General features: G+C 34.3%; 1 pseudogene; it reads left to right on the top strand.

The window, feature by feature from the left end:
- Window positions 1-18212, top strand: part of LOC140855887 (uncharacterized) — a 126621-nt pseudogene extending 108409 nt beyond the window's left edge.
- The last annotated feature ends 1062 nt before the right edge of the window (window positions 18213-19274 follow it).

Raw genomic sequence — 19274 nt, 5'->3', positions numbered from 1 at the left:
CTTAAGCAGGCATCCCGGAGTTGGAACATATGTTTTGATAGGATGATCAAGACGTATGGCTTCGTTAAGAATAGGGAAAAGCCCTGCATTTATAAGTGGGCTAATGGTCCAGTAATAGTATTTCTTGTATTGTATGTGGATGATATTCTCTTAATCGAGAATGATGTCCCTACATTACAGGGAATAAAGATTTGGCTGTCATCACAGTTCTCTATGAAGGATTTGGGAGAAGCTTCCTACATCTTAGGGATGAGGATCTATAGGGATAGATCTAAAAGGTTGCTTGGTTTTTCTCAGTCTATGTACATAGATACTATGCTGAAGAGGTTCAGCATGGAGAATTCCAAGAAAGGCAATCTTCCGATAGGTCATAGAATTTCTCTCTCGAAGAGGGATTGTCCGACAACACCTCAAGAGAGAGAGCGTATGGGTAGGATTTCATATGCTTCGACAGTGGGATCTATCATGTACGTCATGACATGTACACGACCAGATGTGGCATACTCACTAGGGGTAGTGAGTAGATACCAATCTGATCCAGGGGAGAATCACTGGAAGGTTGTTAAAACCATCCTGAAGTATTTAAGAAATACTAAGGACCAGTGGCTTGTTTATGGTGAATCAGACTTGAGACTTATCGGGTTTATAGACTCTAGTTTCCAGTCTGATCACGATGACAGCAAAAGTGTGTCAGGATTTATTTTTACCCTTAATGGTGTGGCTATCTACTGGAAGAGTTTCAAGCAACACATAGTGGCTGATTCAGTTTGTGAGGCAGAGTATGTCGCTGTATTAGATGCTGCCAAAGAAACGGTGTGGCTAAGGAAATTCATCATCGAGCTCGAAGTAGCACCCTCCCTTGTTGGTCCAGTTCTGCTCTACTGTGACAGCTCTGGAGCCATTGCTCAGGCGAAGGTACCCAAGGCACACCAGCGAATGAAGCATATTCTGTGCCGCTACCATCTCATCCGGGAAATTATGGATCGAGGTGACGTCGATCTTCTGTATATGTACATGAATTATGAATTAATAAAAATTATTTTGATATTTTTTCATCACAAAATGTTTCATCTTCTAATGAATTCCTATGTTGTGGTGAAGTGCTTAGGACTATTTAGACTTGACAAAGGAGGATTTGTCATTTAGTCCTTAAATCTGTTCGCGACCAAATGATACGTTATTACCAAGGATGACAACGTTTATCAAGCATAGGTCATTGTGTGCCATATAGGTTGGTTGTCCTCTTAACCAATGAGTGTGGAGACACTGGTATGGCATACAGGTGAGATGTAAGGGTACATCTGCACTGAACGTGATCGACTCTGGAGCTATTTCTGCTGTCAAGATTTGCTCTGATGGAATATGGGTATAAATGTCCCTCCGACTTGAGACCACCACAGTGACCTACAAGCAACTCACTGCACTTAGGCACTGGATTACCTGAATTTCTAATTCAGTGATGGAAGGCTGGTGGGTGTAGTCAAGTACTTGACTTGTTGGTGCGTGTGTCAAGATGGATTGATCACTCCAATTTAGGAGCTGTGTACAGTCGTGTTTCAATTTAGTAAAATCTTGGCCAGGGTAGTCCTAGTGAGGAGTCACAGGACTGTTTGAGTTGAGCATGATTCGGATGATCTGATCAGAGTTGACAGTTTAACCCTGAGTCATCCTAAACACAGGGGTCAAAAGGATGAATTATATAGTAACCATATTCATGTAGGTTCTGAGTGTTGCGATTGCGACTATTCGACCTATCCAGACATCGGGTACCATTGCTTGATGGTCACTTTGATTAGTACAGAAATTGGTTCCTGTGCTACTGGCTTAGGTTCGAACCTGCGGGGTCACATACATTAGAGGTTACTATCTGATCTAATAGCTGGTGAAGAGTCTTTCATGTCTGGGATTCTGTGATCAAGAATCAGGATTCTCTGATCATGAATTCCACACATTTTGGGTACTGGGGTCAAGAGTCCCACTGGTTTAGGACTCTTCGATCAGGGTTACATATCGATGAATTCTGATACCCGATTACCCATCAGATTTGGACTTAATATTTATGAGAGGTTTAATTAATGATTTGATCGCTAATTGACTCAATTTGATTGAGTAATTATTTTTGGATCAAGTCCAATTAAATTGGATTCAGTTGGGTTTGACCCGATTAGGTTAAGAGTTAACCTAATCGTCGAGATGGTTTGGTCCTTGATATGATCAGGGGTTGGGCTTAATCAATTCCTGATTTGATTAAAATTTTATTAAACCTAATTAAGCCTAATTAAGTTGGATTTAAATTAATCTAATTGGGCCTAACTTATTTGGTTCAATTAGGTTGGTTTAAATAATGAAACCACCTTGACCCATTCTCCCTACGCCACCTCACTTCCACTGCGCCCATTTGAATTCACGAGAAGGAAGTTCTCATGAATTTTTTCTCACATAAAGCCCTCCTCACGCCCTACTTTAATGCACCAAATGAGTGGATAAGGATAATTAGTTGGCCATTCAAATTCAAAACAAAGTTTGAATTTGAATGAGCAACCAATCTTAACGCCTTGACCTTATCCTCTTTTAACGCCCCATTTATTATACGAGAAAATGTTTCTCATGAAATCACTCATGCACAAATTAAGCCACGCCCTCCTCTTCTCATGCCCTTAGTGGATAGGAATAAATTGGTTTTCATTTGAATTCAAAATTTGATTTGAATTCAAATATGCAATTACTCATCTTTATCCTCTCACATGGATAAGATGTTTGACATTATTTTAAAAAGAGGAGAAGAGTGGGGCGTGTGCAAGAAAAATTTTGGAGAGAAAATCTAGGCGTGAGGAATCCTTGTGTACAAGGTGAAGGTTTATATCCTTTCGAGAGAAAAAGAAAGAAAAGAAAGAAAAAGTGTGCGTAGGGTTTCAGTGAGTTCTTCAGGGTTTCAGCCTGGAGTTCGGGAAGTGAGAAGGTGAGCTACGAGTATCGTGAGCCCATCAAATTTTAGAAAGATCTTCAACATCCTCTCAAGGATGTCTGTTGATGATCCAGAGCATCCAAAATATCAACAGACATCGATCGAAGGAGTTTGATCAGTATCGACCGTCGAAAGGGCTCTACAACGAGCTAGCACTCGTGAGGAGTCGATCAGATCGGAAGCTTCGTGTGGATGATTCATAGAGGCCAGACACACTGTATGGCTATATCATGATGATCAGACTCTCCCGACGGTGATCAGATTGCGACGATCTACTACCAGCACAAAGGTATTGTGTTCTGAACACATTACAGTAAAGTGTTTACTGTTCAAATTCGAATTTCAAATTTAAATGCATGCATACTATATATCATATTTAGATCCTAGTATAGGATAAATTTTTATTAATTAATTAGATTAATTAATAATTTTCACTATAAAATAGTAATTTTGAAAAAGTTTTAAAATTACTATTTTACCCCTGCACTGAATTTCCCCACAAGAAGTAGTTGATCAAATCTAACCAATGGTTGATTTAGATTAGGTTAAGGATACTCTAGATCAAACACAATAGTTGTAGAAGGTTGAGTCCATATCTTTGATTAAACCAAATGGATCTTGATTGAGGCTCAATGGTCGAGCTTGAGTTATTAGACTGATTAGATTGCTAAGTGACTCGAGTTGATCTATATCATTAAGATTAATCAATATGATTGATTTAGGTATCCTGGATTGACTTATCTCTAGTCCTTCTCATGACTTGATGAAGTCAGTGGAAGAATTTATGACTTGTTGGTTGGACTAGCTAGTCTCTAGTCCTTTACATGATTTGGTAAAGCTAGTGGGAGGATTTATGATTCACAGATTGACTGATATCTTATAAAATATATTAATTAATTTTTTTAAATTATTAGATCTATAAAATAAGCTAGTTATGGGGATAACTAGATCATAGCCTCCCATTAAAGTGCATAATAATGCATCCAATATTCTAAATAGGCATTGGAGGCACCACACATCTGGTATTTATTAGATATTGAAATTATCATTCATCATATGACCATCTTATTGTATCTTTCAGATTAATGATCAGGTTGGCTGAGCCATACTCGGGCCTGGACATTCGTTTGCTGGATGCACTTGTTGTAGTCATGTTAATAGTTGGATCTAATCGAGTTTTTCAGTGGAGACACCACATATCTGCTGAAGAGATATTTGGGATAAAATCTGATTGCTAGAAATTATTTGGAGAAACAATTGGTTAGGAACCTACCCATGGTGGCACTAGAGTTGGTCGAGCCACACTTGGGCTCGAATGCAGTCTGTGTGGATTCTAATACCTGCTAAAAAATTAAAGTGATTTCTCAAATTAGAGGTAGAGGCTACCAATTCATATAAAATAGTGGGAGAACCTTTTGATTAAAGTACAAATCTTTAGGCTTAAAATAGTTCATATACTAATAGGTCAATTATTCTTTTTTCAAGAATGGTCAGAAAATTATCATTTTGTTCATTGTTAGACAATGACAACATTATCAAACCTAACTTCGATAGCCAGTATCAGAAATTGAATATAGTTTTTGAGTTGAATTGATCAAAAAGTCTAAGGCTAACCCAAATAGGCCTAAAAGAGAAATTAGCAAATGGTTGCTGGTCAAGATAGTTATATGATAACTCCTTAAAATTTTTTATTCGTAATACTACTACTTGGGTATAGGACATCGACAATACAAGTTATATTTGCAAATAGTTGCAAAAGATTTCTGGATAGTAGAAGGTTTGAAAATGGCAAGAGACTTCTAAATATAAGAGATGGAAGTCTGTTTCAATTTTAACATTAGGAATCATCGAGTTTGTTTTCAATCCTGAAAATATCATTTTAAGTGATTGTCACTACTACCCAATCTTATTGATGGTGTCAATAAGAATGATTATTGTGATATCATTATGAATGATACTGTAATAATGAGTGGACAATTAAAAATGATATAAACTCAGTACCATAGCCTGTTAGTGTAAAGTACATATCTAACTAGCATCCTAAATTAGATAATGTCATTGAAGCCTGCCTTTGGCATAGTTGACTTAGTCACCTTTTATTGGAAAGAGTGAATGAGTCAGTAATATTTTGAGTTTGATACATATTGATGTATTTGCACTCATAAACATAAGTGTCAAAAGAGGGCTTACTACTTCATTAAAATCTTTGACAATCTATCTTGACATGGGTGTGTCTTGCTTATAAAGCACAAGTCCAAATCGATTGAAATATTCAAACGATTCTGTAATAAGATAGAAAAATAAATTGCAAAGAGTATTAAAACTCATCGGTTAGACTGATGAAGTAAATACCTTTACAGTAAATTTTTAACATATCTTGAAGATAATTAGATTCTCTCTTAATGGACCTCTTCTAGGATATCACTGTTTAAAAGGATGTTTGAAAGGAGGAATCAAACTTTATTAGACATGGTTCGATCTACTGTGGGGTTTGCTAGTCTGTCTGAGATTATGTTTTAGAGACTACTTGATATGTGCTCAAGAATATTTTGAGCAAATTGGTCACCAAATCTTCATATGAGATATGTACTTAGGTAATTTGATGCTCTCTTATCTTAGGATTTGGGGTGTCGAGCTTATGTAAAATATTCACAAATCGACTAGCTTGAATTTTGGTCTGATAAATATTATTTTAAGATATCCCAAAGAAATTAAGAATATTCCTTCTACTTTTCTAATGGATGTAAGATGTTCGTAAATCTTAAGGTATTCTTTTTGCAAAAGAAGTTTCTTGATGAAAGAACTGATGCTGTTAAGAACAAGCGTGGTGAAGCTTGAAAGGTAGAGAAATCGACTCTAATATATAAACCAATAAAATCAAAGTTGATTAGATCAAATCTGGAGTCCGATGTAAAGGCATCCTTGAGTAGATACAGTAGAGTACCATGTCGATCGAATAAATACTTTGATTTCTAGATTCAGAATGAGAATTTAATCTCCCATATGGATGCCATACAGGGATCTAAGTTTGAGAAGTAGCTTGGAGCCATTAAATCTTAAATGAAGTCTATGAAGATCGACGATGTATGGATATTCATTGATTCACCTGAAGGGGTAAGACTCATAAGGTATAAGTGGATTTTAGATGGATAAGAAGCGTAGATGAAAAAGTAGAGACCTATTAATTCTGTCTGGTTGTCAAAGAATTTTATCAAAGTTATAGTGTTGACTATGATGAGATATTTTTTCTTTTGATAATCCTCAAGTCCATTCGAATTGAATCAAGCTTCTCGGAGTTGGAACATATATTTTGAATATATGACTTTATTGAAAATGAAGCAGAATCTTGTATGTATAAATAGACTGATAGTTTTGTAATAGTATTTTTTATATTATTTGTGGATAAAATTCTCTTAATCGAAAATGACATCCCTACATTACAAGAAATAAAAGCTTGGTTGTCGTATCTGTTCTCTATAAAGGTTTGAAAAGTTATGAGGACCATCCTTAAGTATTCATAAAATACTATGGACCAATGGCTCATTTATAGAGAATCTGACTTAAAACCTATGGAATATTCATTCCAGTTTCTAGTCAGATCAAAATGACAAAAAGTTATGTCAGATTATGTTTTCACCCTAAAAAGAGGAGCGACATATCAAAAAAATTCTATACAGTATTTAGTAGCCAGTTTTATTTGCGATATAGAGTTCTTTACGGTATTAGATATTGGTAAAAAAGTTATTTGGTTATGAAAGTTCATTAGCGAGCTTGGAGTGGCACCTTTCGTTGATGGTCCAGTCCTTCTGTATTGACAACAGAACTGGAGTAATAGCTCAAGCTGAAGAACTGATGTTCCGTATGAGAACCAAATACTTTATGCATTGCAATCATCCTATCTGAAAAGATTGAGATAAAGTCGATCTTAGGAAGATCGACTGAAAGGAGAATTTGACCGACCCATAAACTAGAGTAATTGGATCTAAGAAGTTCGATGATTACAAATGGAAGATGGATATTTGATACTGATTTGATTGACTTTAGTCTAAGTGGGAGTTATTGAAAAATATGTTCTAAAGCCAATTATCTAGGTTATAGATGATTGTGCTCTATACATGTATATGAATTATAAAATGATAAATGTTATCTAGCAGATTCATCATAAAGAATACATCTTCTTAAAAAGAACTCATATGTTATGATAAAATCCTTAGAGCTACTTCCAAAATGATAAAGGAAGATTTATCATATGGTTCCTAAATCTTGCTCACGATCAAATGATACAATTGTTACAAGGATGATAATTATATTGAGTGTAGGTCGTTGTGTGCCATATTAGTTGGTTGTCCTCTTAATCAAAGCGTGTAGTGACATGGGTATGGCATATGGGTGAAACATAAGAGTATGTTTCATTGAGTGTGATCAACTCCAGAGCACTCTGCTGTCAAGGGTTGCTCTGATGAGATATGGGTATAAGTGTCCCTCTGATCTGAGGCTATCTCGAGACTTGCAAGCAACTCACTGTGCTTTGGTGCCACTACCCAAATTTTTAATTCGATAACGGAAGGTTTCTGAGTACAGATAAGTACTTATGAAGTCTGAGTGCAAGTCAAGATGGGATTGACCGCTTCAAGTAAAATTGAAGATGATGCATCAATGTGTTTTAATTCAGTAAAACTCTAGCCAGAGTAGTCCTAATGAGGAGTCACAATACTTTTAAGGTTGAGACACAATGTGGACCACTCATCTAGGATTGATAGTTTAACCCTAAGTCATCCTTGAGCATCGAGAGTCAAAGGGATGAATTATACGGTAACTATATCTACATAGGTTCTTGAGTATTGCTGAGCATACATTCGGCCTATCCAGACGTCGTGTCCTATTACTAGATGGGTACATCGATTAGTATAAAAATTATTTTTATACTATCGATTTAAGTTCAAACCTATGGAGTTACACACATAGAAGTATCTATCTAATCAAATGGCTGATCGACGATTATGAATCATTGAAGGATTTAATTATCAATGTGATTGATGATCAATTTTGTATAAAAGTCACAATAAATTATTTATTAATGGTGATAAATTAAAAAAATAATTAATTAATAATTTGATAGTTAATTGGCTTAATTTGATTGAGCAATGGGGATTGGATCAAATCTAATTGAATTGGATTCAATTAGGTTTAGTTTCAATTGATTGGATCTAGCCCTAATGGATAACAGAGCTTGTTCCAATTAATCTTAAGGATGCAAATCAAATTTTGAGTTGAATAGAGTTCAATTTAATTTGATTTAGGTTTGATTGGATCAAATCCTATTAGATAATAAGCTTGATTGGATCAAGCCCTATTGATCAAAAGCTTCCCTGATATCTGGATGAGAAGAATAAATCCTAAGATTGATGGGGGTTAATCTAACTAATTTTCTAATTGGATTAGGGCCTAATTGGTTTTCTAATTGGACTAGGACCTAATTAGTTAGTTTATTATAAGTAATCCCTAAATTGGTTAGGAATGGTCCTAGAGTTAGTTATGAATTTGGTCAAGAATCTTGAGTCCTATTTGGACTAGAACTTAATCAACTCTAAAACCCCATGTGCCTATTTATTCTCCACACCTCCTCTCATTTTGAGTGAAAACCCATGCCCCAATGAAGAAGTGCGCTCCTCTCCTCTCTTTCATGAAAAGAGATGGTGCCTCCCTTTCTCCAAGTCGCCTGAAAATAAGGGGCGTCCAACTCCCTTTCTCCAAGTCGCCTGAAATAAGGGGTGTCCAAGAGTTGGACGCCCCAAAACTCCACACACTAAGCCCTTATTTCATTCCCTTTAGAAGGGGGTTTGAAGGGGCTTTTGCTTCCTAGTTCTTAAGCATAAAAGAGAGGGTCCTCTACTGGTTTATAGTAGAAATATTAGAGAAGAAAGGTTCTTCCCAATAAGAGGAAGAGAAGGAAGAAGAAAAATCTTCTTTCTAGTACGTAGCCTTAGAGAAGAAGGAATTCTTCTCTCTGATTTTTTTCTTTATTTTTGTCTAGTATGAAAATCAAATTGGATCTGATTTTTAATATGAGAATTTAGAGAAGAAATCTAGTTGGGTGTTTGGGGCTTCCTAGGACTCTAGATCAAGAAGAAAAAAGGAAGAAAAAAAGAGAAGAACGATTCTCTTCTTGGGTCTTTCTTTTTGATTTTTCTAGGGCATGAGAATCTATGCTATTTTTTATATGAGAAATTAGATTAGATCTAATTTTTATCATAAAAAATTAGAGAAGAAAATTTTTTCTTAAAGGCATGAAAGGAAGAAAAAAAGATTCTCTCTTGTGCATAGGAGAATTCAAAACAAAGGGTTCTTTTCTTAATCTCTATTGTAGAGATTTGATGCGTGGATCCAAAAAAAAAGAAGAGGATCTCCTTATTCTTCATCTTCTTCATGTTTCTCTTAAATTAGCCAACAAAAGGTATCTTCACGAGCTAGTACTCTCGAAGAGATTGATCAGCATTAAGGACTTCATGTGGATATCTATAGAGATTGGATGCGTGTGCGGCTACTGAGCATCATGAAGAACCAACTATCATAGATTTTGGATGTGGTGATCTACTACCTATGCTTAGGTATTAAATTTTGAACTCAATTTATATTTAGATATGATCTAAATATAATATAGATAAGATCTATATTTGTTGAATTTTAGATTTCAAATTTATATACATGTATATTAGTTCATGTCATAGATCCTGTATGGTAGTTTTAGATTTGATCTATGCATGCATTGTAGATTAAATTATTTAATCTATGTATGTTTTACTATAAAATTTTAAAAATATATGCACAAAACTGCCACGCTTCCCTTCGTAGATAATAATGCATCGGTAAATATTTTATAAAATTAAAAAAAATAATAAAAAATAAAATTATTTTTTGACGTAAAATTAGCATAGGTAATTAACCTAATTACCTATGCTTGATCGAAGCATAGGCAGTTAGGAACTATTGCCTATACAAAATTTGCATCGACAAATGTTATCCAAAAATAAAAATTAATTAAAAAAATATTTATCAATGCATATTTAGCATTGATAATTAACCTAATTACCTATGCTAGATGGAAACATAGGCATTTAGATATTATTGCCTAAATAAAATTAGCATCGGCAAATATTTTTTTCAAAATAGAGAAATTAATTAAAAAAAATAGTTGTCGATGCACAATTAGCATCGACAATTAGCCTAATTGCCTACTCTTCCAGATTACATAGGTAATTACGTTAATTTCCAACACTACTTTTGCATCAAAAAATATTTTTTTTAATTAATTTTTTTATTTTGGGATAATATTTTTTGATGCAAAATTAGCATCGGTAATTATCTAGTGGCCTATGCAATCATGAAGCGTAGGCAATTAGTCTTATTGCCTATGCAAAATTAGCATAGGAAATAAGGTATAATTTTCTATCCTTATTTGTTTCATAGCTAATTAGGATAACTACCGATAACTAACTTTGCATCAATAAATATTTTTTTTAAAATTAATTTTTATATTTTGAGAAAATATTTACCGACGTTAATTTTGCATAGGTAATAAAGTCTAATTGCCTATGCTTTATTTTTACATAGGCAATAAAGTTAAGTCCTGATGCAAAATTAGCATTTTTTTAATTAATTTTTTTTTATTTTGGGACAATATTTATCGACGCTATATTAGTGTTAGCAATTAACCTTATTGCCTACGAAAAGTAAAGTGTAGGCAATTAGACTTATTGCCTACACAAAATTAACATTGATAAATATTTTTTAAAATAAAAAATTAATTAAAAAAATATTTATTGACATAAAGTTAGCATAGGCAATAACCTTAATTGCCTATGCTTATCTCTTACATAGCTAATTAATTTTTTTAATTAATTTTTTTAAAATAATTTATTGAGATAATTTTAAAATTTATAGTCCATCTTCATCGTTCATTATCTAAATAATTATTGTTAGAGTATCATCATAAAAGTCTACCTCGACTAGTAGCCCTAGCTACGTCGATCAATAAAATTTGATTTCGATGGTCACAAATGATCGCATGATGATCTGATAGATAAATATTATTGATAGTTTTAAAAATTTATAATAATAATCTCAATAATATTTATAGCATACTATCAAAATTTTACTTCAATCGAACATCATTATCATGATTAATTTAGTATGGGATGATTTCAGCCATTAAATGAAAAATGAGTGATCAAAAGGCTAAACTATATCCGATTAAGGTGATTTTTTTGATAAATAATTTTTACTACTATTTTTCTCATTTATCTGATGGTGATCATAAAATTTAAATGGCACATATATGAATGATTCAAAATTATATATCTTTTGATACTCATTTTTAAAGTCCTTAAGTAATTATACTTATACTTTTGTAAGATCTGCTTAACGTATATGGTTCGTACACACATAGTTTGAATTTTACAATCACCATCATGCAAAAGATGAAAGTAGTAGCAAAAATTATTTATCTAAAAAATCATCTTAATCAAACATCATTTGGCCTTTTGATAACTCATGTTTCATTTAACGATTAAAATCATTCCGTGCTAAATTAACCATAATAATAATGTCTAATTAAAGTAAAATTTTGATAGTATGCTATAAATATCATCAAGATCATCATTGTAAGTTTTTGAATCTATCGATGGTCTCTATCTATCAGATTATCATGCAATCATTTGTGATCGTCAAAATCAAATTTTATTGATCGACGTAGCTAAAGCTATCAGATCGAGATCTTTTATGATGATATTCTAATGATAATTATTTAAATAATGAATAGTAAAGATAGATTTTAAATTTTAAAATTATACTGGCTATTTAGATAATGATAAATTATTTATGAAAAATAAAAAAATTAAATAAATAAAAATTATCAATGCATAGTTTGCATAGGAAATAAGCCTAATTGCCTATGCTTAAAACTTGAGTAGGTAATTAGGATAATTTCCTACACTAAATTAGCATCGGCAAAAGTTTTTATTTTTTTATTAATTTTTTTATTTTAGTAAAATATTTGTTGATGCTAATTTAGCATAGGTAAATATTATATTTGGTATATTTTACGTAGGTAATATATTATTATTTCTGATGCAAAATTTGCGACGGCAAATAGTTGCAAATATAAAAGAAATTCGATGAACCCATTTCCCTCCATGCATTTTTGTGTCCCACCCTCGCCCTCTTATTTCCCTCGAACCCCGTCTCCCTGCCGAACCCACTCCCACGCCCCCATTTTCCTCTCTCCCTCCCTTTCCCTTGGCCATCGCCACTCTGGCTGTCGGTCGTCACCACCATTGGTCATCATCACCAATGTTGGGTACGCTGTCATCGTTGTCGCCGTCGCTGCCGCTACTGCCACTGCCACTGCCACTGACTTTCAAAGGTAAACACTTTTTTTTTATGTGGCTCTGCGGGGAAGGGAGAAGTGGGGGGGGGGCTGAGGGTTTGGGGGTGGGGGTGGACTGCCAAAGCCTAAGGGGGGTTTTGTGTTCCCACAGATGGCCGTCGGGGCCCAGAGGGAAGGGAAGGGAAGGAGGGGGCTAGTCATGTGGAGGCCAGGGGCGAATCGTCGGGGCCCGAGGGGGGAGCGAACGGCTATCGAGGTCGAGGGTGGAGGATGGGAGGGTGGGGTTTTGTGTTCCCATGGAGGGCTGCCAAAGCCCGAGGGGGAGGGGAGGGGGGCCTAGTCACACAAAGGCTGGGGTAGTCCATTGGGGCTTGAGGGGAGGGGACGGCCATCGGGGCCGAGGGCAGACAGCTGGGGCTGGAGCGATTGGGTTTGGGGGGGTTGTGTCGTGCAGGGGAAGGAGGAGGAAAAAAAATAAAAGAATTATTTTTTTAAAATTATTTTTAAAAATTAATAATTTATTAATAAAAATTATAAAAGTAAATAATAATAATAAGCATTAAAAAATAATAATGATAAAACTATTAAAATAAATTATTTAAAAATAAATTATTTTTTGTAATAAAAATAATTAAGTTTTTAAAATAATGATAAAATATTATTTTAAAAGAAATAATTTTAAAAAATGTGAGAGGAGCACTGACAAGGGGTGGAGCGTCGGGGCTCAGGGGGCTAGTCATGCAGAGGTCGGGGGCAGACCACCGGGCCCAGGGGGGAGGGGATGGCCACCAGGGCTGAGGGTGGAGGATCAGTTGACACTAGTATTAGCCCACAATCAATTGGATGTGCCATTTTTCGACTGATACCCCCGATAAACAATAGTAGAACTGCCCTGAAAACACTTCATATCACAACCTCACTGAATGCTTGCATTATTGGTATTCACCAATTGGCTCGCTTTGGTAGTAGAAGGCCCCGCTTGTAAAGTCCTATGACCCCTCCCAAAGTTTCTAGCTTGATTCAAGTTATTGGTTTCATGGCCTGGATTAATAACAGACACCTTGGCAACAAAACCTCTTCCCCTGCCACTGCTACCCCAACCAGAACCAGCACCTCTCCATGTTGCTTGGATAGGCTTCAGCTAAGTCACATCTTTCAATTTGGTGGGATATCTTTGCTGGCTGTTACTTAAATTTATGTGAGTTGGCATTAAAAAATTAACTAGAGTTCTCAATAGTAATATGTACGTAGTGTTGTACAATTTCATCATGAGAGAGATCAGTGAGAGGGAGAGGAGAGGGTGAGTTATATAGAAGAAGCAAACAGACTGATATATTTGTGGTTGTCGTGAACCCTCGTATTCATGCCACAGCTTTCTTTCCACAATGTCTGTTTCTTTGGGTTTTAGGTTTCAACCCAAAATCTGAATCCGATCTGCTTCATTAGGTTGTGTTTAGTCCCTATTGTTTTATGCACATTGCTTTTGCTTGTTATAATTTAATGTTTTTGCTTGTTTAGTCCCTATATTTTATTGTGATTATGATTTAATGTTTTAACTAGGATTAGCCGAATCCTCCAATAAATTTTTAATGCATATGAACTATTGTTATTGATAAATTTATATTTTATAATTACTTATTCATTTAACTGATTAATTAGGTGTTTATTTTTATAAAATTTGCATTGCATAGAACCATAGGTCTAGAATCCGGGTCGGGATCCGGTACGAGATCCGATCCAAATCCGAGTCATGATTCGGTCATGATATAATGCATGCATTAATGTAACCTTAGATTTTCATTCAAGAGTCGGTCCCAGAGTCCCCAAATGGACTTTGTGAATGGCTTTTGAATGCTCCAATTTGGGTAGTTCAGAAATGCATCAATTTTTTATTATTGTCATGGTGTTCTTTGTTCTATTATAAAAAATTTCATCGCAGTTATCTCATTTGTTCTTCAAGTACATATTAGATACGGTTAAAATATGATCCATCTATATCGTGTACTTGAAAAACTGTAGGAAGATGCTGTTGGATTTTCTCTGGATAAGGAACAAAGAACAAAGCTATGGCAACAATAAAAGTGATGCATTTTTTAAAGGGATAGGACCACACCAATTAGAAAAGAGTTGGTGGAGTTAGTATTCATTAATCTTATTATTATTATTAAAAATAGATAGGATCATGCATTTTTAAAATCTTCTTTATAACATATACTTTAATGATGTACATTTCTTGTAGATAGATGAAAAATATCGACAAGAGTTGGATGAATGCTCGCTCTATCATTTTACCTGAATACTAACAAGGTATCAGGGATTTTATAAGATTTGCATGAGAAAGAGTTGATGATCCCAAAAGAATCAAATATCATTATTGGAGATGTCACAATAATTACTTCCAGCCTATAGATATAGCATTAGGGCACTTGTTGAATTTAGGTATGGATCCAAAGTATACTATTTGGGATTTGCATAGGGAATGTAGACCTACTAATATAAGAGACCAACATACAGGTCAACATCTTGAATCAATTGGCATCAATGAGATGTTAGATGATTTATATGAAGGGGCACATTTTGAAAATTCTCCTGACAACTCTCCTCACAATATGGATAATACAAATGATGTATATTTTGAAAAACTCATGAAAGATGCCAGGAACCATTGTATCCAAATTGCAAAAAATTCTCAAAGCTTGAGTACTTGATGAAGCTTCTCTACGATAAAATCATATTTGGTTGGAGTCAAAAGTCCTTTGATTTTATATTGAACTTAATCAAAGAGGCATTACCGGATGGTGAAAAACTTCCAAAATCATATTCAGAGGCAAAAAAGAATATGCATGAACTTGGACAGGGTTATACATCGATACATGCATGCAAGAATGATTATGTATTATTTTATAAAGAGCATCAATACTTGGATTGTTGCCCAGAATATGGTGAGCCAAGGTATGCTAAAGATTCTGAAAGAGGTAAAAAGTGGCCTCATAAGATTTTGAGATACTTTCCATTAACACTAATACTTCAGAGACCTTATCAATCATCGAGGACCACCGAGGTGATGAGATGGCATCATGAGATGAGAAATTCTGAGGATAACATTATTAGTCATCCAGCTGACTCTATAGTTTAGAGGGAATTTGATAAACAATATTCTTATTTTGCTAGTGTCGGGACCATGAGCAATGCTTACAGTATGTGGCTGGTTATGCTAATGTCGTACAATGTTACACCATAAAAATACATGAAAGAGCCATTTATATTTTTATCATTGCTTATTCCTAGACCTACAACTCTTGGTAATGAGATAGATGTTTATCTACGATCCTTAATTGATGAATTGAGAGAACTTTGGGAGATTGGTGTTGTAACATATGATTCAGCAAATAAAAAAAAAATTTGATTGCATGCGATAATAATGTGGACAATTAATGATTTTCTGACATATGGCAACCTATCTGGATGGAGTATAAAAGGATATTTGGCATGTCCAATTTGCAATGGTGATAGCTGCTCCATTAGACTGAAGCATAGAAGGAAAATTGCCTATATATGTCATCGTCAATTTTTACCATCTAATCATTCTTGGAGAATCCGTTAGAATCGATGCTTCAATGAAAACTCAGAGATGCATGGGCCATCTTATGTGATGAGCGGAGATGACATATTGGCATAACTAGAGGCCATTGGCAGTGTCAAATTTGGTAAAATTTTTGGGAGTCGCAAGTGAAAACGTGATGAATCAGAGTTGAACTGGATGAAGCAGAGCATATTTTTTGAATTACCTTATTGGCAATATCTCCTATATCGTCATAACTTGGATGTCATACATATTGAGAAGAATATTTATGATAATGTTATTGGGACACTTCTTAACATCAAGAGAAAAATAAAGGATAATCTGATTTCTCAGCTAGATCTGGAAAGAATGGGATTATGGCATGAGTTGCACTTGGTGCCCCCAGGTGATGTGAAATACTTAATTCCAACTGCAAGTTATACATTGTATGAAGATGAGAAAAAAAATTTTTGTGAGTAATTTTAAAACTATAAAGTTTTCTTATGGTTTTGCCTCCAACATTTCAAGCCGTGTGAACTTGAAAGACGACAGTATCTCGGGTATGAAGAGTCATGACCCTCATGCTATGATGTAGCATCTTATACCCATTGTGATGCGTAGCTTCTCCATCCCAGAGGTACAGAATGCACTTATTAAAATAAATATTTTCTTTCAAAAATTATGTTATCAGAAACTTCAAGTTAATATACTTAAGAAGCTTCAATCAGACATTGTCCTAATTCTGTGTAAGCTCAAAAAAATTTTTCTGCCATCATTTTTCGATATTATGATACACTTGATGGTTCACCTTCCAAAGGAGGCTTTGCTTGCCAGGCCAGTCCAGTACCGATGGATGTACCCTATTGAGCGGTAATAATATTATAAAAAAAATAATTTTTTTACTTAATTTACAACCATTATAATTCTAATTACGTGTGTTTTATATTTAAATTTATCATTTTGTATGTGCAGATTCTTGTATAAGTTGAAACAATATGTGCAAAATAAGGCATGTCCAGAAGGATCAATTACAGAAGCATACATTTTCATAAAGTGTTTTACATTCTGTTCGATGTACCTTGATAATGTAGAAACATGATTCAATCATGAAGACCGCAATGCAGATAAGGAGTGGGCTGACATTGAATCTATATTATTTGTTTTCAGGGTTAATGTTCATCCCATTGGTAGAAGAAAGTACAAATATATGGATATAGAAGAGCATAACCTAACGTATTTTTATGTACTAAATAATTGTGAAGAAATCTATCATTTTGTAGAGTAAGTACTTTTACATAATCAATATTATATATTTTTCATGAGATAAAGTAAATAATAAGCATGTATTTATTGTAGAGAGCATAGAAATAAATTATTAATATTATATATTTTTCATGAGATATCGAGGGACGACATCGAAGGGAGTTCACAATTAGGTTTAGACAACGTGTAAGCACTATAGCAGTTTTATTTAACTTTTTATTACATGTAATGTATACAGATAATTTATCATAACTTATACGCATGTTATTGCAGATGATGTTAATGTATCCTAATGAGAAAAGTGGTGCAATCGAAAAACTATATAATTTGGCATGCCACCTCGATCCTAAGATTTAATATTATAGCTCATGTATTGTTGGTGGTATGAGATTTCATACAAGAGATCTTGATATATAGAAGCGGACTCAAAATAGTAGAATTTTGACATTGGAAACCAATGGAGATAATGGATTGGATATTATGGTATCATAATGGATATTATACAGTTAAGATATGGGTTAAAATGATTTGTTTGCCTATTTAAATGCCAATGGTGGGATATCAGTGATAATAGGACTGGTATTCACAAAGATGCATACTTCACAAGTGTTAACTTTGCGAGAACATGATACCAATCCGATCCTTTCATACTTGCTAGTTAGACAAAGCAGGTAATATACCTAAAGGATATGAGATATAAAGGTGAATGGCATGTTGTACAAAGGATTGCACCAAGAGGTGTTTATGACATAAATGTTCATTCTAAGATAGAAGCAGATGAGGATTTCTTTCAAGAGGAACAAAATATAGCTGACTTGGGACAGTACAGTGCCAATATTAGAAGTACATCTCCTCTGATCAGGGATGACATGCAACTTGATAATGTTGATGTCAGTGCAATAAATCTGAACCTATCGGAGGATGATGATGACAATGATGACAACTTCATAATTGATAGTGAGGAAGATTATATATTGATGGATTATAGTGATGAAGATGTTGATAATCCTCCTGATGAAGATATAGACATTGAATAATAATATATAATTTTTCAAAAAAAACTCATATATCTTATATTTCATATATCATTAAGTATCAATATAATTTTTATCTATATTATATTATCTCTAATATGTTGTTTGATACAGACATGGCACCAGGAGGATGACTGTGCGGGGTGGGCCCATATAGAGATGAGGTAGCCATATCATCTCCTGTGATGACAGATTGATTTTACATATTATTATTTTTTATATTTAATTTACTTTAGTTTTTTATCATATATAAATAACTGATTTTAAGCTATACCACTAAGAGAACCATCTCACAGGAGAGAGCCACATGGAGATGTCGAGCATCTCCATCTTAGCAGTAGTCGACTCATCCAGATGCAGGCGCATCATCTCTTGCCATGACAGGTTGATTTTACATATTATAATTTTTTATATTTAATTTACTTTAGTTTTTAGTCATGTATAAATAACTGATTTTATGCTATGCGACCAGGAGAACTATCTAAGAGGAGGGACCCATATGGAGATGTTGGTACCTCATCTCCATAGCTGTCTACCGAGGCAGGCACATCATCTCCTACCGTGATAGATTGGATTTACATATTATAGTTTTTTTGTATTTAATTTGCTTTAAATTTTTATCATGTATAAATAATTGATTTTAGGCTTTTATTTTGTTGTAGCTGATACTATCATTAGGCAAACTCGTGAAGCCGTCAGAAATGAGAAGCTTGAGGAGTGGAGGAGGGCACATCCCAGGGAGAGGATGAGGATTGTCATCCCATCAGGATATATCATGCTAATTCAGTGCCACATCAGGGACCCATATGTATGTGAAGTTGGCATTATTGTCCAAGCATATGCTTCATTGACGATGTTCGATTGACATGGGGTTTCGAGGTCGCAGAAGCAGATCCTCATCGACCATTTATTGATAACTAAATATAAATTACATTATATTTTTTAAATATAATTTTTTTTATTTATTTTATATTTAATTTGATATGTACTTAATTTTTATTTTTTTAAATCTTATATGTTGTATATTATTTCTACAGCATGACTTTGATAACAAGGAGATTGATA

This window comes from Elaeis guineensis, chromosome 1 (assembly GCF_000442705.2).
Source record: "Elaeis guineensis isolate ETL-2024a chromosome 1, EG11, whole genome shotgun sequence".
Lineage (NCBI taxonomy): Eukaryota > Viridiplantae > Streptophyta > Magnoliopsida > Arecales > Arecaceae > Elaeis > Elaeis guineensis.
This window is presented reverse-complemented; position numbering and strand designations above follow the sequence as displayed.